The sequence below is a fragment of the Alnus glutinosa genome, chromosome 7 (assembly GCF_958979055.1).
Source record: "Alnus glutinosa chromosome 7, dhAlnGlut1.1, whole genome shotgun sequence".
In the NCBI taxonomy this organism is placed as follows: Eukaryota; Viridiplantae; Streptophyta; class Magnoliopsida; order Fagales; family Betulaceae; genus Alnus; species Alnus glutinosa.
This window is the reverse complement of record NC_084892.1, coordinates 26,194,182-26,212,363: the sequence shown is the minus strand read 5'-3', so window position 1 is coordinate 26,212,363 and position 18,182 is coordinate 26,194,182. Positions and strand designations below refer to the sequence as shown.

The following is an 18,182-nucleotide window of genomic DNA, read 5'->3' as shown; positions in this document are numbered from 1 at the left end:
TAGAAGAAGTTGGAAGGTGAACGAGTGGAAAGCATTAAGAGATATTAACGGCTCAGATTAAAGTGAGCTATTTGGAGCACACGTGCAAGACATCTGGTGCGTTCAAAACGCATAGGAAAGTGTACGAGTTCTGCTTTGAAGCTTTGGAAAATTGAAAGAAACACTGAGGACCTGGGGTTGTGTGTGGCCGCGTGAGTGACATTTCAGTCAAACACATTCAATGCTCTGTTTGGAAACCGTTCTATATTCCTTCTTATTCTTTTACAACTTTCTCCATTTTCTTCCTTCATACCCTTTGAATGATAGTCTAGAAAGACTAGCTGACAGCCTGCTTTTTAGTCATGAATACTCATGATGTGGTTTATTACCTAGAAAATTCGACATATTTATTAAAATAAAAATAAATACACTTGTGCTTGGGTATTTCATTTTAAATAAATAAATTATTTTTTATTACATCTGAGAATTGACATGCTACTCACTGAAATTTCCAACCAAGATATCAGCTTGCTGGCTTGCTGCAGAACCCATGATGTGACCACTCAATGCAAATGCAAAAGCAAAACTAAACATATTTCCAAACGGTTACAAATGCAATTGATGATTAAATATTACTGGTATAATGCCAGTGAATCACTGATGAGCTGTTCCGGGCCTCACTTCATCAATGACAGTGGGCTCAAGGTTAACAAAGACAGGCACTGACGAAGAAGGAAATTGGCGGGCCAAAGGAAAAAGAAGTTAGAATTTTTTTTTTTTTTTTAAAAAAAAGAAAAAAGAAAAAAGAAAAACTAATCATGTTTGGGGGTCGCCTGTGGCACGACCCGTCCGACCGAACTAAACGGGTCAACCGATTTATGACCCAAACCTGTTTAAGGTAAATTCAAACTCGCTAATTTTATGTTGTGTTCGTGTCTAGTTGTCGGGTCGTGTCAAAATTGTTAATCCTACCTGGAGGGTCGCTTTAATGCCTTTGGTGATGGATTGGTTGATGACATGTGACACAAAAAAGCAAATGTATCTTAGCAATTTTGCATAGTCATAGTAGTTAGTTGTTTTACCAATCATGTAATATTATAAAGATCTTGAGCGTCCATGCATGGATCTCTGGGTGTGATGTGAATTTCACAGTTCAGAGAACATCCCAGATGGCTTTGGTCTTACAGGACAAGTGAATCTCTTTTATATTTTTGTCTGTGCAAACTTTGATCAGGGGCATACATTCAATTGTACTACATTTGGTTATCCTTGCCTGCCCCCATGGGCTAGCAAATTTGTGCGAGTAATCTTCCTAACAAAATGTCTCAGTACCTTGCCGCTCCTAATGGGGTGGTTGCTAATAATTTGAGGTTGCTGCTAATATTAGCCCAATAGTAATAACAAATGTCACTGCTAAAAAATGTCGTTGCTAAAAGAATTTTTTATGGACACTTAAATACTTAACTGTAAATCTTAGTATTTTTTTCCGATGGAAATCAAATATGGTTGAGAAATTTATGAACTCTATTAAGAAAAATTAATATAATAGGTGTTGTAATTGATAATCTTAAAATGTACAATTTGCCACTTAAGATTGAAGCAGCATAGTGACTTTAATTTTATGAACAATATTACGCTTTTCCAATGTGATATTTTATTGGTATACATTTTTTTTTACAAATTTTATAAACAAATTTAAATTTGGTATGGGATTAAGCATATAAAATAGATCTCATATGCATAAATCTGACACAAAATATAATTGTATATAAAAAACAAAAACAAAAAAATGTGTGAATCGTCATATGCATTACCTTAGTTTGCCCCTCCCCATTCCCCTCTCCCCACCCCCCCCCCCCCCACCCCTTTCACCTGACAAAATATCCTTGCCCGTGTCTGAATGCCAGCCTTTTGACAGAAGACTTTTGTTCGTTTTGAAGCGTAAAGCTTCTTTAAGAAGATTCACCCATCCCCTGAAATTCTAATTTTACCCCACATGGCATGAAAAAAATCCTTCCATTAAAAAAGCACTTCTAAAATTCATGTAGGGTAAAATTGAAATTTCAAGGAAGGGGTGAAGCTTCTTGATCACGCTTCAAACCAATAAAAATCTTCTGCCAAAAGTTTAGCATTCAAACACAAGCAAGCAAAGCTTGTTGTGAGGGAAAGGGGGAGGGGCGAACTAAACAGGGCCATTGTGCCTTAAATTTACATGAGCCCACTCTCGATCATAAATATTATCAAATGCATTATATTTAATCATGAATCAGTGATTACAATTGGCGGTCAAGATTACAATGCAGTACTGATTTTAGCTACACACCCCCATAGATTATATAAAAATTTCAAAAAGTTTTATGAATTTTGAGAGGAAGATTGAATGAAGCGTGGAACGTTATCACGTTGAAAGAAGAGTCTGGAAGCCTATTTTGTATTTGTATTTGTTTTTTATGGAAATAAAGGTTTCCTGTTCCACCCGAAGTGCATGTCTTTGAAGCTCAACCATCTATGTTTTGCAACCTTCTCATTTTTTCTTCTGGTAAATTGAGCTCAATTCAGATTATCCAGAAGGTCCTAGAGGATTTTGAGAGGCTCTCGAGGCTCAAAGCCGATCCAGATAAAAGCTCTGTTTTTTGTGCTGGATTACACCCTAATCAGAAGAGGGAAATCTTGGATTCTTTGAAGATGCATGAGGGCAGGGGCGTAGCTAGGTGTAGGCTTGGAGTCCATGGCCCCACCCAAGCTTCCCCCCCACCCCTCAAAATAAATAAAAAAGACCCCTTAGTTTTGACCCTGCATGAGGGTCAAAACATCTAATTGCCTAAAAGCTAGCTCAGCCCTTGCATGAGGGTACTCTGCCGGTTAGATATTTAAGTGTTCCTTTGATTACTAAAAGACTATCTGTTGTGGATTGTGAATGTCTTATAAGCTAGGTTACATCTAAGATGGATTCTTGGCTGGTAAAACATCTCTCCTTTGCTGGAAGCACTACAAAAAACAGGCGTTTTGAGCCCCCCCCTTTTTTAGCCGTTTTAATCAGGAAGCAAAAAACATGAACTGATAAAATAGTTTAATTATTAATTTTTTAGAAAATTAGATGTTTTTGAGGAAAACTTTCATAATAGTTTCCCAAGCAAACATGTTTTGCAGATTTCTTATTTGCTCCCGAGAACTGAAATTGTTTTCAAACAGAAAACCAGACATCATTAGTAAGAAGAAACAAAATTACCATTCAGAGAAGAATGAAAAAGGGTCTCAAAGAACGAAACCCAGTGGGTAACATGCATGGGAAGCGAAAGGGATTTAAGGAAAAGTGAGAAAGTGTTTTCGATAATTAATGAGGAATCCGTTAGACTTGACAGGAATTTCCTTCTTACTGGATTGAAGTAAAACCCAGTTTTTATATGGGGCAAAGCCAATGCTTGTACAATCATAAGGACGACAGAACAATAAGATAGCATCATGGGTTTTGATCACCTCTTTGGCAGTTGGCACACTCAGCAAATGGAGCCGCAACAGAACCGAAATTGAACCAAGTGAAACACCAAAACAGGGAAAAACAGAGTAAAAGAATTCATCCAAAAAAAAAAACAGAATAATAGAAAACTAGAGACATACGGTGGCCCACTTATCCATTTTCTCATCATCAATGAAATGTGTTTTGAGATGGAAATGAGAAGAGAAATTTATCCAAGTCTTGATTGTGAATAATCCATTTTCTCATCTTCATCACATTTTGTGAATTCACTGTGAACAATCCAGCTACAGCCTACACAAGGTGTTTTGAGAAAGTAGAAAACACAAAAAACAAGCAGCTAGAAACATAAAAAACTCATGCGCGAAGCACGAGTATAAGGATAGATGGCAATTATTGAGGCCGGGTTGGTTTGGAGGATATTTTGTCGAATTCCTATCATTACTTTTTATAAAAGAGGAAGTATTTTATTTTTTGTTTTTTTTAATGATTTTATAGCGTTTCCATTTCACCTATATAATAGATAGTATTTTGGGCTACTCCACATAAAGTGGTAGGCACCAACAAAATTCACCAGGCTAATTTTCGGCCTAATACCCCCGCATCACTAGAGATATTGAGTCTTGAGACGGAGACTTTACCTGAGTAGGGGACCAAAAAGAAAAGAACACTTACTAAGTTTCGGACTCTTGACCTATGAAAATAATATCCTAACCACTGAGCCAGACTTTTATGAAGGAGGAAGAAGTCCCGTTAGAGATAATTGAAAATAATTGTTAAACTTTTTTCATCCACTAATGCTCCATCAAGTGTAGGCAACAACACTGTCAACACGGATGACACTAGAGCCTGTAGCTGTCACCCATATACCGATAATTAGTGTTTGCTACATCTGCATCATTCATCTCTGGGGATACCGAAGCTAAACATGGATCAGCAACCTCATGTTATGATCTTGCCGTTCCCTGCACAAGGCCACATCAAACCCATGGTGGCGCTCCTATGCCACACTGGCCTCCACGTCACCTTCCTCAACACCGACCACAACCACAGCCGCCTCACCCACCTACAAGCGCTCTCTACTCTTTTCCCTACCCTCCACTTCAAATCCATCTCCGATGGCCTGCCCACCGGTCATCCTCGCACTCTCCAGACTCCAGTTCTTTCCAGAGTTAATCTCCTCCATCAAGTCCGTCATGAAGCCACTCTTCCACGAGCTGCTGGCTGACTCCAGCAGAAAGTCAGAGGGTCCGGTCACGTGTGTAATAGCCGATGGAATTGTGTCTTTCACTATTGATGTTGCAAAGGAATTGGGAGTTCGCGTAATCGCGTTCCGGACCTTCAGTGCTTGCTGCTTGTGGTCTTATTTTTGTCTTCCGAACCTAATTCAGGAAGGGAAATGCTTGGGTATACCCTGTGATACCACTGCAATCCCACTAATGCTTACGTGGACAAAAAAATATAAAAATGATCCCTACACTAATTTCTTACAACAGCCTCACAACAAGCTGACATGGCTGATAATATTTTATTATTTTTTTGTTTTGTTTTTATTTCTTTTTGTAAAAAAATAATAAAATATTACCAGCCACGTCAGTTTGTTGTGGAGCTGTTGTGAGAAATGAGTGTATGAATCATTTCTAAAAAAATAATGATAAAAAAATCCAAATTGTTTCTACTCTCTCTCTATGCTATCTTTCAAATTAAAACAAAGAATTAGATTCATTTGAGAATCTTTGGAAAAACCAGTCCCCCCTCTCTCTCTTGCTGGAAAAAGTCTCCATTTTTCAGCTGGACTCCCTCTTGCCGGACTCCCTCACACTTTTCGCCGGAAAAGGTCTCCATTTTCGCCGGACTCTCTCTCTCTCTCTCACTTTCCACTGGAAAAGGTCTCCATTTTCGCCGGGAAATCTATCCCTCGTCGGAACAGCTCATCTCTCACCGGAAAAGCTCTCCCTTTTCGCCGGAAGCCCTCCATTTTCCAGCAGGACTCCCTCTCACTTTTTGCCGGAAAAGGTCTCCATTTTCGCAGGGAAATCTATCCCTCGCCGGAACAGATCTTCTCTCGCCGGAAAAGCCCTCCCTCTCTCTCTCTCTCTCTCTCTCTCTCTCTCTCTCTCTCTCTCTCTCTCTCTCTCTCTCTCTCTCTCTCTCTCTCTCTCTCGCCGGATCTATCTCGCCTCGCCGGAAAAGCTCATCTCTCGCCGGTCAAGTGTTTGTGCAATAGATGATAATCCTCAACCTCTGCTCCCAAATGATCCAATGTGAAATCCTTCATTGACCTGTTATCCCACCCATTGGAAGAATACCTAAGGTATGAGCTTGGCTCCAGTTTTTTTTTATTTTTTTATTTTTTTTTTAAAGAAAAGCTTGGCTCCTGTTTTATCAAAGGAAACCTTGCCAACAAGCAAGGGCCGAGCGCACTAGTGTGAGGCAGCCCTTTGATTGCTGCAGTAGTTTTCTTGCTGCATCCGTTTTCTTGCTCTGTAAAAATTTCTAAAAAGATGCTGGCAGCTGCTATGTTCCTTCGAAAAGTGCAGCTGGTGGCACTTTCAGTTTGATATATAGTATGATATATAGTACTTTCAGTTTGATATATAGTACTTTCAGTTTGAAGTAACTCTTTATGTTTTTGTTAATTAAGTTTTACACCATTGATTTTGTTGTAGATAGAAAATATAGTGGATGAAGTACGAGGTCTTTGTTGGTGTGCATGATTTTGGTTAGTGTTGGTTCCGATTTTAAATACTAAAAAAATTATTTGCAACCGAAATGTGACATTAAGTTTGTTGAGTTCTTGCATTGGAATGTGACTGTACTTGAGGTTGGTATGTTTTTGTTTGAGGTTAGTGTAGCCTTCTTTTTTTCAAATGAGTTAATGAGCAATTATATTTGCTGGAGGTAGGATTGCGTTTTGGAGATGTTATCTGTGTTTTACTGCACATATACTGTGTGAACTATGTCGGGAATTGATAATAAAACAGCATTTCGAGATAAGGTTAAACTTATCATTTACAGTGGCCATGATCGGTCCGCTTGGTTTTTGTTCCCTACTCAGCCGTGTGTATTAATGTTTCCATCATTATTTCCTCTTTCTATATGTTAAACCATGTCTTACAGTAGCCAACTCACCCCTGCATGTCCATGAAGCAGCAGCCACGACACTTGAAGAGAGCAAGTCAGCAAGCAGCCACAATCTGGAAGATACTGCAGAAACTGATCTCGGCATAATTTCCAATGAAGATGGAATCACACAAGGAAGGTATCATCATATACAAGGAAAGAATCAGCCAGCTGTAGCCGCATGCCCTGCTGTGATGTGTGCTGCTCAAGGAAAACAGAATGCTCAACATGGAAACAATCAAGTCAGTTCAATGCCAAGACAAATCATCAAACATGGAAATAAACAAATACCTGCAATTCAGCATATGCCGTATTCCCCAATGCATGATACAGGCTAAACATAATAGGAAAGACGTGGAGGAGACTTATTGTATTTAGATATCCATGGTATAATTCTGATTGATTATGTTCAATCAATCAGAATTATATTTTATACCTTTTCCTTTTCTATTCTCATGTAAACCAGTATAAATGGTGTACTAGTCTTATGAATAAATTCAAGCAACAATTTATACCCTTTCTTACACTCTTTTATGGTATCAGAGCCTTTAAGGCACACGCCCTCAGATTTCTCTTTTCTTCTTCTGTTGCAATGGCATCATCATCATCTCTACCTACTGTTATGACCAACCTTTCTCCTCCTAATCTCACCTTTCATGAAAAGCTGGAAGGGCCAAACTACCTAAGTTGGCTTACCCAATTCTCTCCTATCCTTCGCAGCACTGATTCCATGGCTATTGTGGATGGAACAGAACCATGCCCTCCCAAATTCCTTCTTGATGAAAACAACAAACAGGTCCCTAACCCAGCATTTGTTCTTTGGCAAAGAAAGGATCAAACTATCCTTAGCTGGATCAATATCACCCTCTCCAAGAAGGTCCTATCCACCATCTATGGATTAGAGACCTCTCGACAAGTCTGGACATCATTAGCAAGTCAGTTTGCTAATCAATCAAAGACCCGAGTAGCCAATCTCAAGAAGCAGCTCCAAAGCCTTCACCAAGGTCCCAAGAGCTGTGCTGAATATCTCCAATCTGCTAAGGAATATGCTGATCAACTAGCAGCCGTTGGCCAACCTATTCCTGATGAGGAGTTGGTCACCTATATCTCCAATGGATTGAATTCTTCCTACAACAGCTTCATCACCACAATCTCCATCCTATTCCGAGATAAAATACTTTCCTTTGAAGATTTCCAAGAGGAGCTTCTTAATCATGAAATGCTCATCAACCATCAACAGACCAAGATGGCAGACACCTCTACCTTTGCCTTGTTCAACCAGAAACAAGGCCACAGATCCTTCTCTCCAAGGCCTCGTGGAGGTTCCTTTCAGAAGTTCCATCCCAGGCACTATGGTTCCAGGCCTGATGCAGCAGCCCCCACTCCTAGATACAATGCTGTTCCTCCACCTGCTAGTTATGCCCCTGCCACCAGGTCCTTTGTCCCACGGCCAGCAACTGCTTTTAGGCCCATTTTTACTAATGCCCCTCGGATTCCCTGCCAAATCTGTGGCAAACTTAATCATATTGCACTGGATTGTTTTCATCGAATGAACTACTCCTTTCAAGGTAGACAGCCTCCATCTCAATTGCAGGCAATGGTGGCCAACAACAATGCTGTTCTTGAAGATCATGAGTGGTATGCTGATAGTGCTGCCAATGCACATATCACCCATGAGCTTCAAAATCTCCAAATCCAGCAACCATTTCAGCACAATGAAGCAGTTGGGGTCGGCAATGGCACTGCACTTGCTATAGCAAACACTGGTTCTGCAATTCTTTCCTCTCCTAACTCTCAATTTCATCTCAAAAATGTGTTACACTGTCCCAAAGCCGCAGCCAATCTCATCTCAATTCAAAGATTTTGCCTTGACAATGACTGTATGTTTATTCTAACTGGAACTCATTACTTTATCCTTGATTTGCAGACACAAACCCTTCTGCTGGAAGGGGAGAGTGAAAACGGCATGTATCCACTCAGGTTTGGGAAGGAGAAGACTCACAAGAGCAATAAGGCCTTCACAGCCATGTTAGGAATAAGGACCTCATCATTGGTGTGGCACCATAGACTAGGACATCCATCCTCTGAAATTGTAAACCGAGTGATCAATAATAATAAATTACCTATTTCTTCTTCTGATCTTAATACTACTCTATGTTCTTCTTGTCAAATGGGGAAAGGGAAGAAACAACCCTTTTGTGCTTCCAACAGAATCACAACTTCACCTCTTCACCTCATCCACACTGATATTTGGACATCTCCCATTACCTCCATTACAGGTTTTAAATACTACATAGCCTTCATTGATGACTTCTCGAGGTACACTTGGATATACCCCTTACATCAAAAATCTGAAACTTTTGCTACCTTTGTCAAATTCAAGGACCTTGTGGAAAACCAATTCAGCACTAAAATCAAACAACTACAGTCAGATGGAGGGGGAGAATATACCTCTGTTCAATTCCAAACATTTCTCACCCAACATGGTATCAATTTCCGCAAAACCTGTCCCTATACATCACCACAGAATGGCCTTGCTGAGAGAAAACTAAGGCACATTCTTGAAACTGGCCTCACCCTCCTTATTCACTCTCATCTTTCCAACAAATACTGGGTTGACTCCTTTCTCACTGCAGTGTATACCATAAACCGGCTGCCTACCTCCATTCTCAATCACTTGTCTCCCTATGAAAAATTGTTTCAACATCTTCCTGACTACCAAAAATTCCGTGTGTTTGGTTGCTTGTGCTACCCCCTCCTTAGACCTTTTGGCCTTCACAAATTAGAATCTCGGTCCAAGCCATGCATCTTCTTGGGCTATCAGTATGCAGGGTACAAGTGCTTGGATCCAGTGACAAATAGAGCATATCTCTCCCGGCATGTTGTTTTTGATTAGTCTTCCTTCCCTGCCAAGGATCAGGCCGCTACACTGCTCCCTTCACAGCTTTCATCTTCAGGTGAGTCACCTTCTACATTTCTCTCTCTTCCATTACTTAATATTTCTTCCACTGCTCCAGCCACAACCTCACCTCCTCACACTATCCTGCAGCCCCCTTCTACTGTTGCTCTTCCTCCTACTCTACCTCAACCACATACTGAACCTCCTTCCTCTGATATACCACAACCACAGAATTCCTCTACACCACAATCTGTCCAACACCTACCTCCTTTCCCTACCTTCTCTCCTCCTGCCCCTCTGTCCATCACTGAACCAACGCCTGCATCACATTGTCCTGACCTTCCCTCCTCTGCTCCTACTTTTCCCACTCATTCCGCACCTGATTCTTCACTGCCTTCTTCCTCTCTTCCTGCTAACCAAATTGTCCAGCATCAACTCTCCCATCCTATGACTACAAGGTCTCAATCCGGTACTCTCAAGCCTACCCAATTCCCTGGTTTTAAACTCTATCACAGCAGATATCCTTTCCTTGGCTACCTCTCCTCTTTTCCCGAATCTGAACCTTCCTGCTTTAGCAAGGCTGCATCTGATTCTAGATGGCAAGATGCCATGTCAGCTGAATTTACTGCTCTCATTGTAAATGGTACCTGGTCTCTCTGCCCCCGGCCCAAAAATCAGCATGTCATACATAATAAATGGGTTTATAAGATTAAAAGGAAGGCTGATGGTTCTGTTGAGCGTTTCAAGGCTAGACTGGTAGCTAAAGGCTTTGAACAAAAGGCTGGAATTGACTACAAAGATACATTTAGCCCAGTTATTAAACCTGCCACAATTCGGCTCCTCTTATCCTTGGCAGTACACTTTGATTGGTCTTTAAGGCAACTGGACATTTCAAATGGCTTTCTACATGGCACATTAACTGAGGAGGTGTATATGGAACAGCCACGGGGCTTTGTTGACAAAACTCATGCTGATTTTGTATGCAAACTTCATAAGGCTATCTATGGTCTTAAACAAGCTCCTAGAGCTTGGTATACTCGATTGTCTCAATTTCTTCTTGATATTGGCTTTACAGCCTCCCTTGTGGACACCTCACTCTTTCTTCACACCTCGGGCAATATCAAAATTTTTCTCCTTATATATGTTGACGACATCATTGTTACAGGTACACATCCGCATGTCATCACTGCTCTTATCACCCGGATGCAACAGGAGTTTCCTGTTAAAGATTTGGGACCTCTCAACTACTTCCTTGGCATCCAGGTTACTCGTACCACCGATGGGCTTCATCTCTGTCAAGCTAAATATGTAGCTGACATCCTCACCCGCACTCACATGGCTGATGCCAAACCTGCCAGAACTCCATGTTCTTCTGGCTCTAAGCTCTCTCGGTTTGATGGTGAAGTTTTACATGACTATTCAGCTTATAGAAGTTTGGTTGGGGCTCTCCAGTATTGCACCCTTACTCGGCTTGACATAGCTTACTCGGTGAATCAACTCTGTCAACATCTCCATCATCCAACATCCACTCATTGGACTGCTGCCAAAAGGGTGCTACGGTTTCTCAAGGATACTAGTCATCATGGCATTACATACTCCAAGTCTACACTGCAGCTCAATGCATTTTGTGACTCGGATTGGGCAGGGAGTCCGGATGATAGGAGATCCACATCTGGCTTTGCTGTTTTTCTTGGGGACAATCTCCTGTCATGGAGTGCTAAGAAACAAAATGTGGTGTCCCGTTCCAGCACTGAAGCGGAATACCGTTCCCTTGCCATTGTTACGGCTGAATTATTCTGGCTCAGGATGCTTTTCTGTGAGCTGCATATTCCCCTTCTCACTGCCCCGGTTGTTTGGTGTGATAACATTAGTGCTCTTGCCCTTGCCACCAATCCGGTGTATCATGCCCGTACCAAACACATTGAAGTAGACTATCACTTTGTCCGTGAGAAGGTTCTCAATCAGGATATCTCTCTTGCTTTTATCTCTACTGATGATCAAATTGCTGATGTTTTTACAAAGGGACTGTCAACTGCTCGGTTCCTCTTTCTCAAATCCAAGCTGAAGGTGATTCCATCCCCTGTCAGCTTGCGGGGGGATGTTAAACCATGTCTTACAGTAGCCAACTCACCCCTGCATGTCCATGAAGCAGCAGCCACGACACTTGAAGAGAGCAAGTCAGCAAGCAGCCACAATCTGGAAGATACTGCAGAAACTGATCTCGGCATAATTTCCAATGAAGATGGAATCACACAAGGAAGGTATCATCATATACAAGGAAAGAATCAGCCAGCTGTAGCCGCATGCCCTGCTGTGATGTGTGCTGCTCAAGGAAAACAGAATGCTCAACATGGAAACAATCAAGTCAGTTCAATGCCAAGACAAATCATCAAACATGGAAATAAACAAATACCTGCAATTCAGCATATGCCGTATTCCCCAATGCATGATACAGGCTAAACATAATAGGAAAGACGTGGATGAGACTTATTGTATTTAGATATCCATGGTATAATTCTGATTGATTATGTTCAATCAATCAGAATTATATTTTATACCTTTTCCTTTTCTATTCTCATGTAAACCAGTATAAATGGTGTACTAGTCTTATGAATAAATTCAAGCAACAATTTATACCCTTTCTTACACTCTTTTACTATATATTAACTAAAAATGTTATTTAGGCGAGGATGGCTGTAATTTCATCACTGTGGAGCACTGTGGTGATGATTTTCTTGTGGCCTTAGCTGAATCAATGCAAGATACTGAGGAATGGGATGATTTGCAAGCAATTGAGTCAGAAGCTTGTGGAACTTTGAGTAGCATTTTTGACAAAGATGTTCTCAACAGTAGTGGAGCAGATAATGATGACAATGCAAGAAGCTACATCAATGTTTTTTTTTTATTTATAAAGACGTTTGTTTTCTTTTGCAAGCATATACACGTTTGTTATTACTGAATCTAACAATTCAAACCAGACATAAGTTTCTAAAATTTTCATAATAAGCAAACAAGGCCACAAATAGACAAAAACAACAAAGGGAAAAATGGCATCAACGTTTTATTTACTGAAAAAATTACTAATTCTGATTCATCAAAACAATGATGAGACACACGGATATCGTTGATGAGATACACGGATATCGTTGAAAGGGCAACATTGCCTTCAGGACTCATTACAGAATGCTTGATTCGAATCCATAACCTCCTTTTATGCTTTTGACAACTTTAATAGTGGGATGCAGCCAACCAGTGTTGATTGCTTTTATGGATGCTACGGCCTCCAATCCACCAGCAGCCCCAAGGCCATGTACAATCATTGACTGAAAAAAGAAAAGCAATAATTAATTAGCTAGGTTGCAATTAGATGAGCAGTCGGAATGCAAATTTGGGTGAAAAATCACTTGCATCCGGCTATCTATTTTAACAAAAAATTTGGTGGGTTGCTACATGTATAAAGGTCCAGGAGAGTTTAAAGGAGCAATACCTAGATGCAATACCTTGAAGGAGCAATACCCAGAGTGCTGGCTGCTAACACATAGATGGCCTGTCAGGAGGAAGAAATACGGTTTAGTGACGAGGGAGAGCTTTTCCGGCGAAAAGGAAGAGGGAGTCCAGCTGGAAAATGGATACTTTTTCTTGCGGGAATGGAGACGTTTCCCGGCGAAAATGAAGACTTTTTCCGGCAAGAGAGGGAGAGGGGGACCGGTTTTTCCGAAGATTCTCGAATGAATCTGGTTTTTTGTTTTAATTTGAGAGATAGCAAAGAGAGAGAGAGAGTGTGTAGACACGATTTGGACTTTTTTATCATTATTTTTTTGTCCACGTAAGCATGGGTGGGATTGCAGTGAGATCACAGGGTATACCCAAGCATTTCCCATTCAAGAAGGCTAGCTTCCAGTTGGCGGTGAGTACTTTTTTTTATTCTATATTCTTCGAGTAGAGTTTGCAATTATTCACGTAATCAATACATGCCAATGCGTTTATAATAAAATAATAGAAGAAACTCACTCTCAATCTCAACCTTCAAACTTTATTTTATTTTTTATTGTTTTAAAAAACCTTCAAACTGGGCTGGCAAAACGAGTCACTCGACACGACCCGTTAAGACCCGTGACCCGTTTAGCCTAGACACGAATATGACCCGTTTACATTAATGGGTTGGGGCTCCAAACACGACACGACACGGCAATTTCATGGGTCACCCGACACGACTCGTGAAACTCGTTTAGCCTAATGGGTCATATCGGGTCAACACGACCCAACACAACCCGTTTATCCTAAAAGTGTTTTTTTTTTTTTTTAAAAAAATAATAATAGTTTTAGGCTTTAGCAATTCATCTCTAGACTCCTAGTAGGCAAGCACCGAAAATTGTATGAAAAAGGATGCAAGCAGCACCAAATAAGGCTTTGCAGATTTAACAAAATTCGCCTAGTACAGCTCATAGTTAACGAGTCTATTCATTAGCAGATCAAGAACAAGTATGAACAACCATACTAAGGCACTGTGAGCTTATTCAGTAGATAATGTATGGGAAGAGATATGGTTCATTAGAAACACCTTGCACTTTGAGCAACCCATCCAACGAGAAGTGTTGGCCATGCTAAGCCTCGAATCTACAATCACAAAAAATTCAATTAAATACATCAAGTGGAGAAGAATATTAAATGATACAGACATGCAAGCAGAATCTATGAGATATTTGTTCTCATGTACAAATGTTCACAGGCAAAACTCTGTGTCAGATTATATTAGCTGTCAAAGGCAATCAACAAAGACAAAAGATACTGCAAGCCAGTGCATAGATGTTGATCATTCGTATGATAAATGAGTATTATGTGTGACAGCAAAAAAAAAAAAAAAATTAAATTAAATTATCAACAAGTATCTCTGAATTCCAATGCGAATGGGTTTTTTCTTTTTCTTTTTTGTTTTCTCCGCAGAAAAGCAAAGGGAACTTTTTATGTTATTTTATTTTATTTTACTTTTTTGAACTTCTAGTCTTCTTTTGTCCCTTCTATAACTTGGTTTTATGATTTAATAACCGGAAATAATTCTGCACAAAAGGAATAACTGGAAAAATTTCAAGTATATATCAAAACATACCATTAATTTTAAGGGAAATTTACCTGAACATATGTGTTTGCTGCAGGTACAACATGTGCGTTCTTTGGTCCAGTAAAAGCTAAAAAAACGGAAGTAGTATAGTCATCAGTCGTTGGATTGTGTCTGGAATTCATTTAGTAAAAACCACTTGATGTTATCCATTAAGTGGTGAAAAAAATAAAACTACTGACTACCAAAAACAATCAAACACTCATTTATCAATCGTAATTTGAGAAATAGCCCAATGCAGCTCCAAGCCTTATTACCAGTCAGTATCCATGAACCAAAGAACTTCGTAAACAAAAGCATCAAGCAGCCACAAGTGAACCCAATAAAGAGTAAGTTAGATATGTGATGCTGGACTTCATTTTTATCCTGTATCAATGCCATACCGTCAAAACAAAAATGAAAAAAAAGAAGAAAAAAAGTCAGCATAAAACATCGAGGAGCAAACATACATTAATTAAAACAAATTATCAAAAGTGAAGTAACATGCCCTAAATGCAACAAAGGCCTTCAATTGTTTAAGAAACGAACCTTTCTGGCAAGGGAAGTAGCAAGCATGTTCGTAGTAGCAATCGAAAGGAACATGAACGTATAACTCAAATAATCACATATAACTGTTGCCGGGCCTGTCAGCCCAAGTTCACAATCAAATTAAACCATAACTTAACTCAACAATTAAAGCAAGCAAGTTTGAGCAGAAGTTCCTCTTTTTTTGCTCAGCCAGAATTGTAAAATTAGAAACTTTTCTTGCCTTTTCTCAACAACCAAGCTGAGAACTAACTCTAATCAACACCAAATTCACCGGAAAACACAGTACCTAAAGTAGCGAGCTCAATGGAGCTACCCTGACCGATCGCCGCGGTGTCAATCAGACTCATCAAGGGCCCGCAAATCCAATCACTCCTCATTGTTCACTCTTCCTCGTCTCATCTTTGTCCTCCTCGTTTCTTTTTTCTTTTCTTTCATATTTTGGCAGCAAGCACCGAGACTAGAACGACTGAGAGAGAGAGCGTCGAGTGGAAGAAAGAAGAAGGGGCGGCGGCGTAGAGCTGAAGAAGAAGAAAATGGAAGAAGAAGAAGAGAAGGGCGGCACAGAGCAGGAGCTGATTCAATTGAAGGAAAAACTGAAAAAGAAAAGTTAGGGTTTTGTGTTTTCCCCTTTCTTTTTCATTTTTTTTTAAATGTTAATCGTGTCTAGCAGGTCACCCACGGGCGACCCGCCACCCGACCCGCCAAGAAGAGTTAAACGAGCCGACCCGTTTATGACCCAAACCCGTTTAAGGTAGACCCAAACCTGCTGATTTCGTGTCGTGTTCGTGTCGGGTTGTCGGGTCGTGTCAAAATTGCCAGCCCTACTTCAAACTCTGAATTTGTTACAAAGTTGATAACGAAAATATCTTTATTTTTTGTTTTTTGTTTTTTCATTTAATAATTTTATTTTTGAAACCCGTGAGTCACCAGACCCACAGGTGACCCATGGCTGCATACTCTTCTAACCCATGCCGTGGATTAGCCATGGGTCTATTTTTTTTTGAATAAAAAAATAAAAATAAAATTAAGTGTAAATTTAAAATTTTATGAAAATTTTAGGGGCATAAAGGTTATTTTATCCCTTTTGCCGTCTGATTATAATGGAGTGAGGACGTTACAACAAATTCAAAATTTAAGAGTTAAAATTGAAAATTCTTTAGAGGTTAGTTTCAGAACAGGGGAAGTTCAGGGAAATTTTTGTGACATTTCTAAAAAATAATACTTTTATTTGATGAAATTGCAGCCGATGAAGATATGGATATGATGGTGGCAGGCGTGCCAAGTATGGAGGGCCTTTTGCGATGCCAAGATCTACCGGGCATTTGTAGAATACAACTCAAAGATCCTCTCTTTCAATTCTTCCTCGTGGAGACTCAGGACATGACTCGAGCTTCAGCACTCATACTAAACACTTTTGACGATCTTGAAGCTTGGATTGTCTCCCACCTCGCCCCTCTCTTTTCCAAAATTTACACAATCGAACCTCTCAATGCTCTTATAAGATCCCGTATTGGAGACGGAGTCCCGCGGTTATTATCGACCTTGAGTAATTTATGGGAGGCGTATAACAATTGCATGACGTGGCTGGATTCGCAGCCGTTAGGGTCCGTTGTTTATGTCAGCTTTGGGAGCTTAGCGATCATGAGATGTGGTTTTTTTATGGAGCTTTGGCACGGCCTAGTCAATAGTGGCAAGCACTTTCTATGGGCTATACGGCATGATACGATTTTAGATGCAAAAGGTGAGTCGGCGATTCCTGTGGAGCTCCAAGAGGGCACAAAAGAAAGGGGCCTTTTGGTGGACTGGGCTCCATAAGAAGAAGTCCTGGCCCACCCGTCTACGGGTGGGTTTTTGACCCACAGTGACTGGAACTCTACCCTAGAGAGCATTGTGGCCGGGGTCCCCATGATTTGTTGGCCCCAATTGGCTGACCAGCAGATTAATAGTAGGTGGGTTAGTGAGGTGTGGAGGATTGGCCTTGATATGAAGGACACTTGTGATAGACCGACGGTTGAGACGATGATAAGAACATTGATGAAAGATGAAAGAAAGGAAATCATGATGTCAATGAATCGGATTGCAAAATTGGCTCGCGATTGTGTTGACCAAGGTGGATCTTCGTATCACAACTTGGATATGCTTATTGAAGACATAAGAAAAATATGATTCATGAGTTAGATGGGTGCAAGTTGCTTAATTTTGAGAAATATGCTTATGCTTAATTCATTGGTGTTAAGTTGTTAACCATAAGATTATTTCAGATCATGTGGCAAAAAGGATTCTTCTTCTAATTAAGCCTCGATCAGTCAACAACAGTGACCGTTTCAACAGTAGCCAGACACTCTTTATTTAATATTAAAAAAACATTATAATTAATAATTATGGCAGAAAGGCTACCTGAAGAAAAAGAAAAAACAGTCGTTGTCTTTTAGCTAGTATTTTAGTTAGGTTTAGTTGGCATATCTTTAGAATTTCAGTTTCATTTGAATCAGTCTTCAGAGTTTCAGAGATATATTATTAGGAAGTGATTCCTTAATTTGTGGACCTTATTTTTGAAACTCGAACTCGTATTTAAGTTGTTCCTTTATGGAATAAAACAGGGGTGGAACAATTAAAAAAAAAAAATTGTTAAAGATTGTATTCTCTGAAAGGGCTTTTCGATTCTCTTTAAAAATGAAGTTTTTTTGCTTGTTCCAATTCCTCTCTCTATTTTCTTGTTCTTTTAGTCTGTGTTCATTTGATTGGGTGAGAAAGATATTCTGAAATAATTCATCCGGCGAGCAAACAACATATAGGAATCAAATTAGTAGGTTCTATACAGCAACCTCTTGTACTGATCTTACCGTTCCCTAGCTGCACAAGGCCACATCAAAACCTTGCTGAGTTTAGCAGCGCTCCTATGCCATGCAGGCCTCCACGTCACCTTTCTCGACACCGAACACGACCACCGCCGCCTCATCCACGTACAGCTACAAGTGCTCTCTACTCACTTTGATCTCAACCTTCCACATGGGCGCTACAGATTCAATAGTGATTTTCAAAAATAGAGAGAACGTGAGAAT

General features: G+C 40.1%; 1 pseudogene; it reads left to right on the top strand.

Moving 5' to 3' along the window:
- Positions 1-4,382: 4,382 nt before the first annotated feature.
- On the top strand, positions 4,383-17,297 carry LOC133873383 (7-deoxyloganetic acid glucosyltransferase-like; annotated as a pseudogene).
- Positions 17,298-18,182: the final 885 nt, after the last annotated feature.